A 13,230-nucleotide genomic window follows, 5' to 3' on the forward strand; every position below is an offset into this window, starting at 1 on the left:
AACAAAGGAGAAGTAATAGCTATAGATTGACCACAATATGAGACCCAGCTTGTCAGAGAAGTGGTGGTATCATTGACATAAATCAAGAAGAATTAAAAGTTTGGGGTGTGGGGAAGGGGAATATGTTGTTTTTTGATGTGAAGAAATTGAGATCGTGATGGAACACACTGAAGTAGGTTATGTATTTGGCCTTCAATGACGTGGATGACAGTAGATCAAGGAAAGTATCTTGAGGTTTGGGATATAGGTATAAAAGTTAACTGCAGAAAGGTAATCATGAATGCCAAGCACTGACTGTTTCCAAGGAAGAAGAGCAGAGGGTCATGCAGTAAAGATTCAAGAACCTGGAAATGTGATTGAGAGGGTTAGTGGAAGTCACAACAGTAAAGCCAGTGAAGAGAAAGAGGAGTCTTAATGCCATGATGATAGGGAAACCAAAGCTGGTGAGTTTCTGGATAGAAGGAAAAATCAGCAGTATTGAATACTGCATAAAAATCATGGAGAGTTGTTAATTAAACTAAGATTTAATAGCATAATAATAGCACCTGTTTTAAAATATGGCATTTTCATGATTTTAAATAGTCCAACTCCTCAGCTCACCCAATTCCCCAACTCCTCAGCTCCTTGCTCTACTCTGATCCTTCTCAAGAAATAGATATCTTATGATAATCCTTCAATTAATAAAATCCAGAAATGAAAACTCATTTTTATCATATCAGTTCTTATTTTTAACATAAGTCACTTGCCAGCCCATGTATATATATATTTCCTTTTAGCTGTTAACCATATAGATGAAGGGCAACTAGTCACGCTATGATTTATTACAGTTTTGTGAACCTGAAAATCATGCTACTTCTTCTATTTACTTAATTTGTAAAACATTTAAACTCAATTAGCCCAGGTCCTGCTTTCATCTTTCCCTTGAAGTCCTGTTTTCCAGCATCTCTATTTGTTGACTGGTATTAAATACTTTTAGCATGCTGGTGAACACTTAGCCTCTTTTGAACTAAAATAACCCTTGGTCTTGTGAGCAGTGTCTTTTGTAAATGAGAGTATTTTATACACAAAAGGTATTAGATTAAAGGTAAATCATAATACTTTTCATACTACTTGAAAAGGCCGTCTAAGGCCAATTTTTCATAGGAGCCAGGCAATTTCTGTTAAGCAAGTTTTGAGGTAAATTGACTAATTTGTTTTGAATGAAAAAAAGTATAAATGCTAAAATATAGATTTTCTTACCCAATGAACTGGTGAATTTTTTTGGTAACGTAATAATCCCTATCAACTTTCTTTTCACAGAATTTTGTCTTGGGATTTTGTATATATTTATACATATGTTCAACTTTTGAAAACGCAAGATATTCCAACATGTATTTTCATAGTTACACATTTTCTACATATTGGTTTTAATTTAAATATGTAATACACGGATGCGTTGCCACATTATATTAAATTGAAAATAGTTTATAATTAAAGTAATGAAATTTTAAAATAAAATACAGTATAGGTTATCCCATTTTATATATTTTTGGTATCTCTTTATAAGTGTTTGCATTTGACACTTTATTTCTCAATTCCTATAACAAAAATATACAGTGTATATAAAGAATATATGTTACTAATGTTTTGCTATTTAAATTGTTTAAAGAATAAAGATATATAATTAATAGCTAGTGTTAAATTATTTGGTAACATTGTTTTTCTTTTCTTAAATTAAGCAATACTTTAAAATATCTCCTTTGGTTATTCTGAAGTTTCTTCTTGATAAAATAAAATGGTACAGTCAACATGGTACCATTTGAACTCTTAGGCTAAAGGTGTCTTTAAGTTGATGCCCGATATTAATAGTATTTGCATACTTCCACAGGTGGTAGAATCTTTTCCTTGTCTGTTATGAGCTGTTTATATCCCCTCAAAATTCGTATGTTGAAGACTTAACTTCCAATGTGTGGTATTTGAAGATGGAGCCTTTAGAAGGTAACTAGGGGTAGATGAGGTCATGAGGGTGGGACCCTTATAATGGGATTAGTGCTTCTTATAAGAAGAGACTACAGAGAGCTTTCTCTCATTCTCATTCTCTCTCTCTGCAACATGATCACACTGCAAAAAGGTGGCTGTCAGTGAGTCAGAAGAGGGAAAAGGATTCTTACCTGGAACCAAATTGTCAGGCACCTTAATCTTAGACTTTCCAGCCTCTCTAACTGTGAGAAATAAAGATCTGTTGTTGAAGCCACCCAGCTTATGGTATTCTGTTATAAAAGCCTGAACAGACTAAATTGTCTACGTCAGAATTAGTCACTACATTTGGCATGCTCTGTTCTGTATTAAGAATTGTGAGGTTAATATCAGATGTTATTATTCTTGTGTTTGAATTGTCAATCTTTTCTGAAAGACAATAAAAATACTTTTTTTTTCACTTAGAGATCATTTAGGCACCTTTTGTGTGGTGTGTATTTTAGAAGTGAAGGAGAGTCACACACTGGGCCTTGCAAAGACAGACAAAGAGCTTCCTCTGGCTGACCTTACCTTGTTGAGTGTGAGAGTGACATAATAGACATGATATTTTAAAATGTGTAAACTATTTGTATTAACTATATGCTCAGTAGAAATGAATCGAATATTCCAGGCGATATGATGAGCATTCTGAAGGGATTCATTTATTTTCAGTTGATAACATTTTTTGATGTTTTACAAATTCATCATTTTTCAACTGACATGCCCTTCCTGGGAAGGAAATGTAATGTAAATTTACCTAAACATGTTGGGACCAAAGACCCATGAGTTATATACGGTTCTATGGATTATAAAATGATATCTCCATTGCTATATATATATGCGATGGATATTAAAATCTGTTTTTGAATTTCATGACCCTTCCACACTGCCATATTAATTTGTAAAAAGCATATTGTATTTTCAGGCAGTCTGCCTTTGAAATTGCAGGGCTTAGGGCAATGATAAGTTCAGAGACCCATGACTCAGTCAGTGATTTGGTTTCCTCTGAGATACATCTCTATTTTTTGTACTACCTTATTTATAGATATTTTCTCACCTGTTGTCTTCATCCTTTTTCTATATTCCTGTACTTAAAAACATGATTCCCATGTATCCATTCAGAATTGACAATATAGGAATATGAATATACATTGGGTTAATAGTGGCTAAAACCTAGTTCTATTACATACATAGATAACATGTGGTAAGCACTTACTGCATGCACCACTCTAAACATCTTTTGCATTATCTTATTTAATCATCAAAACAACCCTATGGGGTAAGTACTATTACTAATCACCATTTTACAGTTGAAGGAGTGGAGAGCTTGAGAGTTTAAATAACCAACAAGAATAGTAGAGCTAAGATAGAAACCCGAATTTAATCTCGAACACTATGCATATTGCTTAGTGAATACTTAACAGAATGGAAGTTGTAAGATTTAGGATTATCAGAGATTCTTTCCTTCATAAATTTTTAATCAACTGCAGTGAGTTACCCACTGTGCATAAAGGGAAAATTGGCCTTTTTACAGAGCTAGTAAAATGGGAAAAAAAGTAAAATAAGTTACTTGGAAAAGTAGAACAGCCTAGGGGCTTAGAAACCTGTGTCTGGGCAAAGAATGGAAGTACATTAAAAAAATTATTAGGTAAATGCAAGTATTTGACCAGGACTGATTACCATGGGTTTCTGAAATTTTCAGACTCTAAGCTTGATTGTATCTCAAGTGTGAACCTAGGATGCAAAATAAAGCTGCATTCTCTCCTCTTCGGTTCCCTACCTAGCAGGAGATGGGCCGTATCAGTTCTGAGCTTATTCAAGAACCAAAGGTACCTTTGTGAATTTCTAAGATATTAATTAAATCACTCTACACTATGACTAATGAGAGACATGGAGAAGGGTGGGATAACTGGCTGAGACTGGGGCTTTTAAACAAGAGACTGTTAAGCAAATAAACTGAAAAATTTAGTTCTCCACTGACCAGCCTTAGTTAGACTGTTACCTGGATAAGGCAACAAATACTCGTCAAAAGCATTAATCAATAGATATTTCTGTTTTTCTGTTAGCTGAGAATGTTTATTGATAAAAAATTGGCACCACAGTACAATGTTATATTGAAATCAAAGTATTTATGCCCAATTATGAAAGAAATGGGAAAAATTTGTTTATTATTATTATTTGTTTACTTGATGCATTGGAAAGTAGGAGATAACTTATAGAGAACTCAGAATAAGCCATTAAAGAAAAATGTAAGCATAATTTAAATAAGACAAAACTTAGTTTATCATCTTAAGCATGTAAGTACAAAATGTCAGCAACATGTGTATCATTTTAATGGCTCAGAATTATAGTAAGTAATTACCAGCATTGAATAGGAAAAATTTGTTTATAACTTCAAATGCAAAGGGTAAAGGAAGCTTAGTGGTACACTATGTTTGGATAATTGCTATTGTGATGTAAAACAATACCACATGTTAAGAAAGAGGACATGTTGGTCAAGTAGCTTCCTGCAATTGGAATTCAAGCTCTTGAATAATACTGAAGCTCCAATGTTTTAGGCCTAAGATTTAGTGATTTTATTTGTGACATGAGGGCCTGTGATTGTAATCAATACAGGCTTCTCTTTTTTGCCCTCAGTGGTAATATAGAAAAACTCTCTTTAGATGTATAATTCTAGTTTGTATGTTTCTGCATTCCACTGCTTCGCAGAATAGTGTTAACAGACCAAACAGTGACAATATATAACTCTTATTTGATTTCATTTATACTTGGCCCTGGATAATAGTCTATCATTTCTTAAACTAGGTAAAATTAATACAATTAAATTTTTTCTAATTTTGTTTTTCTGCGTCTGGAATAACCAGTATATCTTTATTGTGTTACTGAAAATGTTTGGTAAAGCCAAACAAGTCAAATTATTTGATGAGAGAAAAATCTCCCTGTATAAGTAATGTACCCTGTATCTGAAAGGGTTAATGGGCTTCTTAAAGTGCTCAATTCATCCAGAGAGGGCGGGACCCTGTGACCTGTTGGAATCTGGCTTTGGCCATTTCTTAGGAAAAATGCAATTTAGAACTCTCCTGTATTGTCTGCCAGCTGCTTAGTTATTGATGATATTGACTTTTAGTTTTTTAAAGTCTTGCTTTGGAAAATTATTTTTAACAGCTCTGAACCACTCATGTCTTGTATTTTTATTTTATATCACATTTCATTTGGGATATTATTAAGCCAAATCCTTGGTAACCATTTTCCACAATCCAATTTATTTTTACCCAAGATCCATTGAATTCAACTCACTGCCTTTTTGCAAAAGGTTAACCCAATATTTCATGTTATGTTATGCTTTCTACTATGCTATGTGAAAGAAAAGTAGCTGTGATAAGTAGCCAATAAATTACATTCAGAATGTTTATTCTCAAAAGTTATATTACTATGCTGACATAGATAAACATGATCATTTATCACAATATGGATTATGGAAATAAAAACTAAAATAAATGCAGCCATCTTTCTTGCATGTTACCTGGTTGGTTTGCCTTAAGTGTTAGAATAACTACTTTTAAAAAATGTGTCTTTTTATTTCTCAATTTGAATTAATGGATGAGATTAGTAATGGTTGAAAGCTGAATAGATAAGCAAACATTATATTCTGGAATAAGAAAATGTTTTCACTTTTTTTCTATAAGCATGAGATTACTTGAATCTTCTAATGCTGGCTTTGTAAAATAGGTTGTGTTAGTATTATTTCATCATAAGGAATATACCACTTAAAATTAAAGCTTTATTGTATATTTTTCTTCAAAAAGACACAGATGTCTAACTTGAGAGACTGAAGAAATGTGATTTCTGTAATATTTAGGAGTTACTAAAAATAATCTTGTTACATTTATATTGAGCTAATAAAGGAAGTTTTAGTGGTACTTATTAGAGTGAATAAAGTATATGGCTAAATCAACTGAATGTAGAATTTAATAGGGTTTTATTTTTGGTAACAGCTTTATTGATATACAGTTCACAAATCAACAATTAACCAATGTAAATTATAGAATTCAAAGTATTTTTTAGAGTATTCAGAGTTATGCCAATATAACCATAATCAGGTTTCTTCACTCCAAAAAGAAATCACATATCCTTTTTATAGTAGCCATCTCGTTTCTCCCTAATCCGCCAGCCTGAGCAACCACTAATATACTTTTTATCTCTATAGATTTGCTTATTCTGGACATTTTATATAAATGGTATCAACAATATGTCATATTTGTAGCTGACATCTTTCACTTAGCATAATGTTTACAGTATTCATCATATTGTTTTTGAATTTTCCAAATTTCTTTCTGTTATTGATATCTAATTCCATTCCATTGAAGAGGGAGAACTGTTTTGTATGATTTAATATTTTTCAGTTAGTAGAGGCTTTTTTTCCATCTAGCATACGATATATCCTAGAGAAGATTCCATATAGAGTTGAGAAGAATGTGTATTTTGCTCTTTTAGAGTGTTATATGGATGTCTGGTGGGTCTTGTTGATTTATAGTTGTTGTTCAAGTCTTCTGTTTCCTTTTTGGTCTTCTGCCTAGTTGTTCTATCCACTGTTTAATGTGGAGTATTGAAGTCTTTAATTAGTATTGTTTAAAGGTTTGTTTCCTTTCAAATTTGTTTGTATTTTGGGCCTTGCTGTTAGGCACGTATATGTTTATAATTGTTATATTTTCCTGGTAGATTGAGCCTTTATGATGATAAAATGTTCCTCTTTATTTCTAGTACATTTTTTTGTTTCTTTAAAAGTTTGTTGTTCTGATATTAGTATGGGCACTGCAGCTTTCATGCTGCTGCTATTTGCATGATATGTCATTTTCCATCTTTTACTTTCAACATATTTGTGTCATTGAATTTAAAGTGTGTCTCCTAAAGACAGCACATAGTTGCATCTTGCTTTTTATCTAGTCTGACAGTATACATTTATAATTACCTATACTTTACTGTTGACCTTTGTTTTATTCATGTGAATAGGAAATTATGGTTACTTACTTTCTGCCTGAATAACTTCCTTTAATTTTATTTTTTTCACTTTTTATTTTTATTTTTATTTATCTATTTATTTTGAGACGGAGTTTCACTCTTGTTGCCTAGGCTGGAGTGCAGTGGTGCGATCTCGGCTCATTGTAACCTCCACCGCTGGAGTTCAAGTGATTCTCCTGCCTCAGCCTCCTGAGTAGCTGGGATTGCAGGCACCCACGACCATGCCTGGCTAATTTTTGTATTTTTAGTAGAGACAGGGTTTCACCATGTTGGCCAGGCTGGCCTTGAACTCCTGACCTTGGTGATCCACCTGCCCTGGACTCCCAAAGTGTTGGGATTACAGGCGTGAGCCATCATGTCTGGCCAAGAACTTCCTTTAGTAATTCTTATAAGTCACATCTGCTAATAACAAATTCTCTTGTTTGTTTTTCTGGGAATGTCTTTATTTTAGCTTTATTTTTTGAAAGATAGTTTTGTTGGGTATAGGAATCATGGTTCACATTTTTTTTTCTATTAGTACTTTGTATGTCTTATCCCACTTCTTTCTGGTCTCTCTGGTTGTTAATGAGAAATTCACTGTTAAACTTATTGAAATTATTTGTACATGATGAATTATTTTTCTTTTGCTACATTCAAGATTTTCTTTTTGGTATTGACTTTCAGCCCTTTTACTGATGTTCTTTATATGGATCTCTTTACATTTAGCATACTTCACATTCATTGAGCTTCCTGAAGGTATAGTTTAATATACCTTGTTCTACTTTATAAAAAAAATTACATTGGACAAATTTTAAGGCAGTGTAACTTCTATATTTTCTCCTGCCTTGTCTTTTATTTTTTTTCTTTCTTTTTTTCATTATTATTATTATACTTTAAGTTTTAGGGTACATGTGTACAATGTGCAGATTAGTTACATATGTATACATGTGCCATGCTGGTGTGCTGCACCCATTAACTCGCCATTTAGCATTAGGTATATCTCCTAATGCTATCCTTCCCCCCTCCCCCCACCCCACAACAGTCCCCAGAGTGTGATGTTCCCCTTCCTGTGTCCATGTGTTTTCATTGTTCAATTCCCATCTATGAGTGAGAACATGCGGTGTTTGGTTTTTTGTTCTTGTGATAGTTTACTGAGAATGATGATTTCCAATTTCATCCATGTCCCTACAAAGGACATGAACTCATCATTTTTTATGGCTGCATAGTATTCCATGGTGTATATGTGCCACATTTTCTTAATCCAGTCTATCATTGTTGGACATTTGGGTTGGTTCCAAGTCTTTGCTATTGTGAATAGTGCCTCAATAAACATACGTGTGCATGTGTCTTTATAGCAGCATGATTTATAATCCTTTGGGTATATACCCAGTAATGGGATGGCTGGGTCAAATGGTATTTCTAGTTCTAGATCCCTGAGGAATCGCCACACTGACTTCCACAATGGTTGAACTAGTTCACAGTCCCACCAACAGTGTAAAAGTGTTCCTATTTCTCCACATCCTCTCCAGCACCTGTTGTTTCCTGACTTTTTAATGATTGCCATTCTAACTGGTGTGAGATGGTATCTCATTGTGGTTTTGATTTGCATTTCTCTGATGGCCAGTGATGATGAGCATTTTTTCATGTGTCTTTTGGCTGCATAAATGTCTTCTTTTGAGAAGTGTCTGTTCGTATCCTTCGCCCAGTTTTTGATGGGGTTGTTTGTTTTTTTCTTGTAAATTTGTTTGAGTTCATTGTAGATTCTGGATATTAGCCCTTTGTCAGATGAGTAGGTTGCGAAAATTTTCTCCCATTTTGTAGGTTGCCTGTTCAATCTGATGGTAGTTTCTTTTGCTGTGCAGAAGCTCTTTAGTTTAATTAGATCCCATTTGTCAATTTTGGCTTTTGTTGCCATTGCTTTTGGTGTTTTAGACATGAAGTCCTTGCCCATGCGTATGTCCTGAATGGTAATGCCTAGGTTTTCTTCTAGGGTTTTTATGGTTTTAGGTCTAACGTTTAAGTCTTTAATCCATCTTGAATTAATTTTTGTATAAGGTATAAGGAAGGGATCCAGTTTCAGCTTTCTCCATATGGCTAGCCAGTTTTCCCAGCACCATTTATTAAATAGGGAATCCTTTCCCCATTGCTTTTCTCAGGTTTGTCAAAGATCAGATAGTTGTAGATATGCGGCGTTATTTCTGAGGGCTCTGTTCTGTTCCATTGATCTATATCTCTGTTTTGGTACCAGTACCATGCTGTTTTGGTTACTGTAGCCTTGTAGTATAGTTTGAAGTCAGGTAGCGTGATGCCTCCAGCTTTGTTCTTTTGGCTTAGGATTGACTTGGCAATGCAGGCTCTTTTTTGGTTCCATGTGAACTTTAAAGTAGTTTTTTCCAATTCTGTGAAGAAAGTCATTGGTAGCTTGATGGGGATGGCATTGAATCTATAAATTACCTTGGGCAGTATGGCCATTTTGCTGATATTGATTCTTCCTACCCATGAGCATGGAATGTTCTTCCATTTGTTTGTATCCTCTTTTATTTGATTGAGCAGTGGTCTGTAGTTCTCCTTGAAGAGGTCCTTCACGTCCCTTGTAAGTTGGATTCCTAAGTATTTTATTCTCTTTGAAGCAATTGTGAATGGGAGTTCACTCATGATTTGGCTCTCTGTTTGTCTGTTATTGGTGTATAAGAATGCTTGTGATTTTTGTACATTGATTTTGTATCCTGAGACTTTGCTGAAGTTGCTTATCAGCTTAAGGAGATTTTGGGCTGAGACAATGGGGTTTTCTAGATATACAATCATGTCGTCTGCAAACAGGGACAATTTGATTTCCTCTTTTCCTAATTGAATACCCTTTATTTCCTTCTCCTGCCTAATTGCCCTGGCCAGAACTTCCAACACTATGTTGAATAGAAGTGGTGAGAGAGGGCATCCCTGTCTTGTGCCACTTTTCAAAGGGAATGCTTCCAGTTTTTGCCCATTCAGTATGATATTGGCTGTGGGTTTGTCATAGATAGCTCTTATTATTTTGAGATACATCCCATCAATACCTAATTTATTGAGAGTTTTTAGCATGAAGGGTTGTTGAATTTTGTCAAAGGCCTTTTCTGCATCTATTGAGATAATCATGTGGTTTTTGTCTTTGGTTCTGTTTATATGCTGGATTACATTTATTGATTTGCGTATATTGAACCAGCCTTGCATCCCAGGGATGAAGCCCACTTGATCATGGTGGATAAGCTTTTTGATGTGCTGCTGGATTCGGTTTGCCAGTATTTTATTGAGGATTTTTGCATCAGTGTTCATCAAGGATATTATCTGGTTTTTTGAAAGGATCAACAAAATTAACAGACCGCTAGCAAGACTAATAAAGAAAAAAAGAGAGAAGAATCAAATAGATGCAATAAAAAATGATAAAGGGGATATCACCACTGATCCCACAGAAATACAAACTACCATCAGAGAATACTACAAACACCTCTACGCAAATAAACTAGAAAATCTAGAAGAAATGGATAAATTCCTCGATACATACACTTTCCCAAGACTAAACCAGGAAGAAGTTGAATGTCTGAATAGACCAATAACAGGATCTGAAATTGTGGCAATAATCAATAGCTTACCAACCAAAAAGAGTCCAGGACCAGATGGATTCACAGCCGAATTCTACCAGAGGTACAAGGAGGAACTGGTACCATTCCTTCTGAAACTATTCCAATCAATAGAAAAAGAGGGAATCCTCCCTAACTCATTTTCTGAGGCCAGCATCATCCTGATACCAAAGCCGGGCAGAGACATAACCAAAAAAGAATTTTAGACCAATATCCTTGTCTTTTCTTTTTCAGGTAATCCCATTACAGTATTTTGGTTTGCTCAGTGGTGTATCACATATCATTGAGATTCTGTTAATTTTTCTTTATTCTTTTTCTCTTTGGTCTTCTGATTGTGTAATCTCTCTTGATCTGTCTTTAAGTTTGCTGATTCTTTCTTCTGCTAGTTCAAATCTACTATTGAACTCTAGTGAATGTTTCATATCAGCTATTGTATTTTTCAAGACCAGAATGCCTTCTTGTTGTTTTTGTTAAAATAATTTAAATGGTTTATATCTGTATATGGATATTCTGTACTCTCTAAGACATTGTCATCATACTTTCCTTGTAATGGCTGCTTTGAGGTGTGTATTAGTCAGTTCTCATGCTGCTGTAAAGAAATGCCCGAGACTGGGTAATTTATAAAGGAAAGTGGTTTAACTGACTCACAGTTGTGCATGTCTGGGGAGGCCTGAGGAAACTTACAATCATGGCAGAAGGGGAAGCAAACACGTCCTTCTTCACATGACAGCAGGAAGAAGTGCTTAGCAAAGACAGAAAAGTCGCTTATAAAACCATCACATATCATGAGAACTCACTCACTATCATGAGAACAGCAGCATGGGGGTAACTGGCCCCATGATTCAATTATCTCCCACCAGGTCCCTCCCATGACCACGTGGGGATTATGGGAACTACAATTCAAGATGAGATTTGGGTGGGGATGCAGCTAAACCATATCAAAGTGTTAAATTTGACACATGGGCCCTCTTAATGGGAGTTTCTGTTGTCTGCTTTTTTGTGTGTGTCTATATGGATCACACAATTCTGTTTCTTTGCATGGCTCATATTTTTTAAATTGAAGACTGAACATCTTACATAATGTAACTATTCTTGCCGGACACTAACCCCCCTCTAGAGGAGGGCGACTTGTTATTGGCGACTGGATATACTTTTTTTTTTTTTTTTTTTATGCAGAGTCTCACTTTGTCACCCAGGCTGGGGTAAAGTGGCATGGTCACAGCTCACTGCATCTTTGACCTCCCAGGCTGAAGCGATCCTCCTGCTTCAGCCTTCTGAGTAGCTGAGACCACGGGCATATGCCACCATGCCCGGCTAATTTTTGTATTTTTTGTGGAGATGGGGATTCACTGTGTTGCTCAGGCTGGTCTTGAATTCCTCAAGCAATACACTTGCCTCAGCCTCCCAAAGTGCTGGCATTACAGACATGACCCATTATGCCTGGCCTGGATATACTATTTAGGGATGTACATTTTCCTCCATGTGAACCGCTGATGTCATTCTCACAGGCTGCAGCCTTGGATATGTGCAGTCATTCTTGGGTGTCCATGGTTTTATCAGGTGTCTCTTTGCCTTTTTCTCTGATCTCTCTCTTAAGTTGTCTGCCTATAGTAATGTCATACCCAGATCTTAGTTCCAATGGCTTCTGGTTGATTTCTTTATTACTTTTGCTGTGGAATATGAATTGTTCCACAGTGTGATTCAGTTAAATTTGGGCCTTTTTTCAGTGGTAGTTTTTGAGGTGAGTCCTTGAGGTTTTTTGTAACTCCAGGAGAACTCATCTTATGTTTCCTTCCCTGGGTTTCCCTTATGAACTATCTTCCTTATGGTTTAGTTTTTTTTTTTCAGGAAGCTACCTCCCTCTTCTTAATTGTTTTACATGAACATTTTTATTGTTTATAAGAGTACTCTTAGATTTGAACTTTCCTGCATACAGGTTCAAATAAAGTCAGCTTCTTTGGGGGGACCTCTCTGTTCTTATGGCTTGTGTCTTCTGGGAAAAATCTCTGGGCCACCGCTCCAGAGCTGAGGGTAGTGACAATGGCCCACTTCTCTCAGAGTTAAATTTCTGCTTTATGAGCAAGGTACTAGGTATAGGCAATAGCCTCTAGTCCTCTCAGCTTCCTCTTCTTTGTGTGCAAACTCTACCCAGTAAGTGAGATGAGACAAGGATAATCAGGGCCCTGGTGTTATTGGCATGATATTCCTGAGGTAGAACCTTGGCTCTCTGAGTGGGGGCTAGATGGAGTAACAGAACTCCTGACCTGTCAGCTGCACTTTAGTCTCGGCTGCACTCAGTTGTAGTTTTGTCTCTGTGTAGCATGGGGGAGAGAGAAAATGAGAAATGCTGGCATCTTACCCCTCTCTGGGAGATACCATAGCCCTCAACTGGTGGCTGGGGTAGAGCGAGCTCTATGTTTTGAGCTATACCCATCTGAGGTGGAATGACTGTCACACTGGACTGAAGCGGTGTGGGTTATACTTCAAATGCCATAGACCTTCACTCCTCTTACCAGTTTTAGTAGATTTTCATGTATTATTGTTTCTTCATTTGCTGTTTGCCTTAAGGTAAATTTCCAGAGACTTCAAAGAGTTTTCATTTTTACTATTTTTGCAGTTATAT

At 35.6% G+C, this 13,230-nt stretch overlaps 1 protein-coding gene across 3 annotated transcripts in view; it reads left to right on the top strand.

The window, feature by feature from the left end:
* The window catches only part of DPYD (dihydropyrimidine dehydrogenase), an 843,687-nt gene that overhangs the window by 27,561 nt on the left and 802,896 nt on the right, over positions 1-13,230 (top strand). Inside the window, exon 1 of one of the 3 annotated variants that reach the window (XM_054527649.2) lies at positions 1,774-1,977. The gene's annotated coding sequence lies outside the window, so the exon portion shown is untranslated. 3 annotated transcript variants of the gene reach the window in all.

This window comes from Pongo abelii, chromosome 1 (assembly GCF_028885655.2).
Source record: "Pongo abelii isolate AG06213 chromosome 1, NHGRI_mPonAbe1-v2.0_pri, whole genome shotgun sequence".
NCBI classification, from domain to species: Eukaryota; Metazoa; Chordata; class Mammalia; order Primates; family Hominidae; genus Pongo; species Pongo abelii.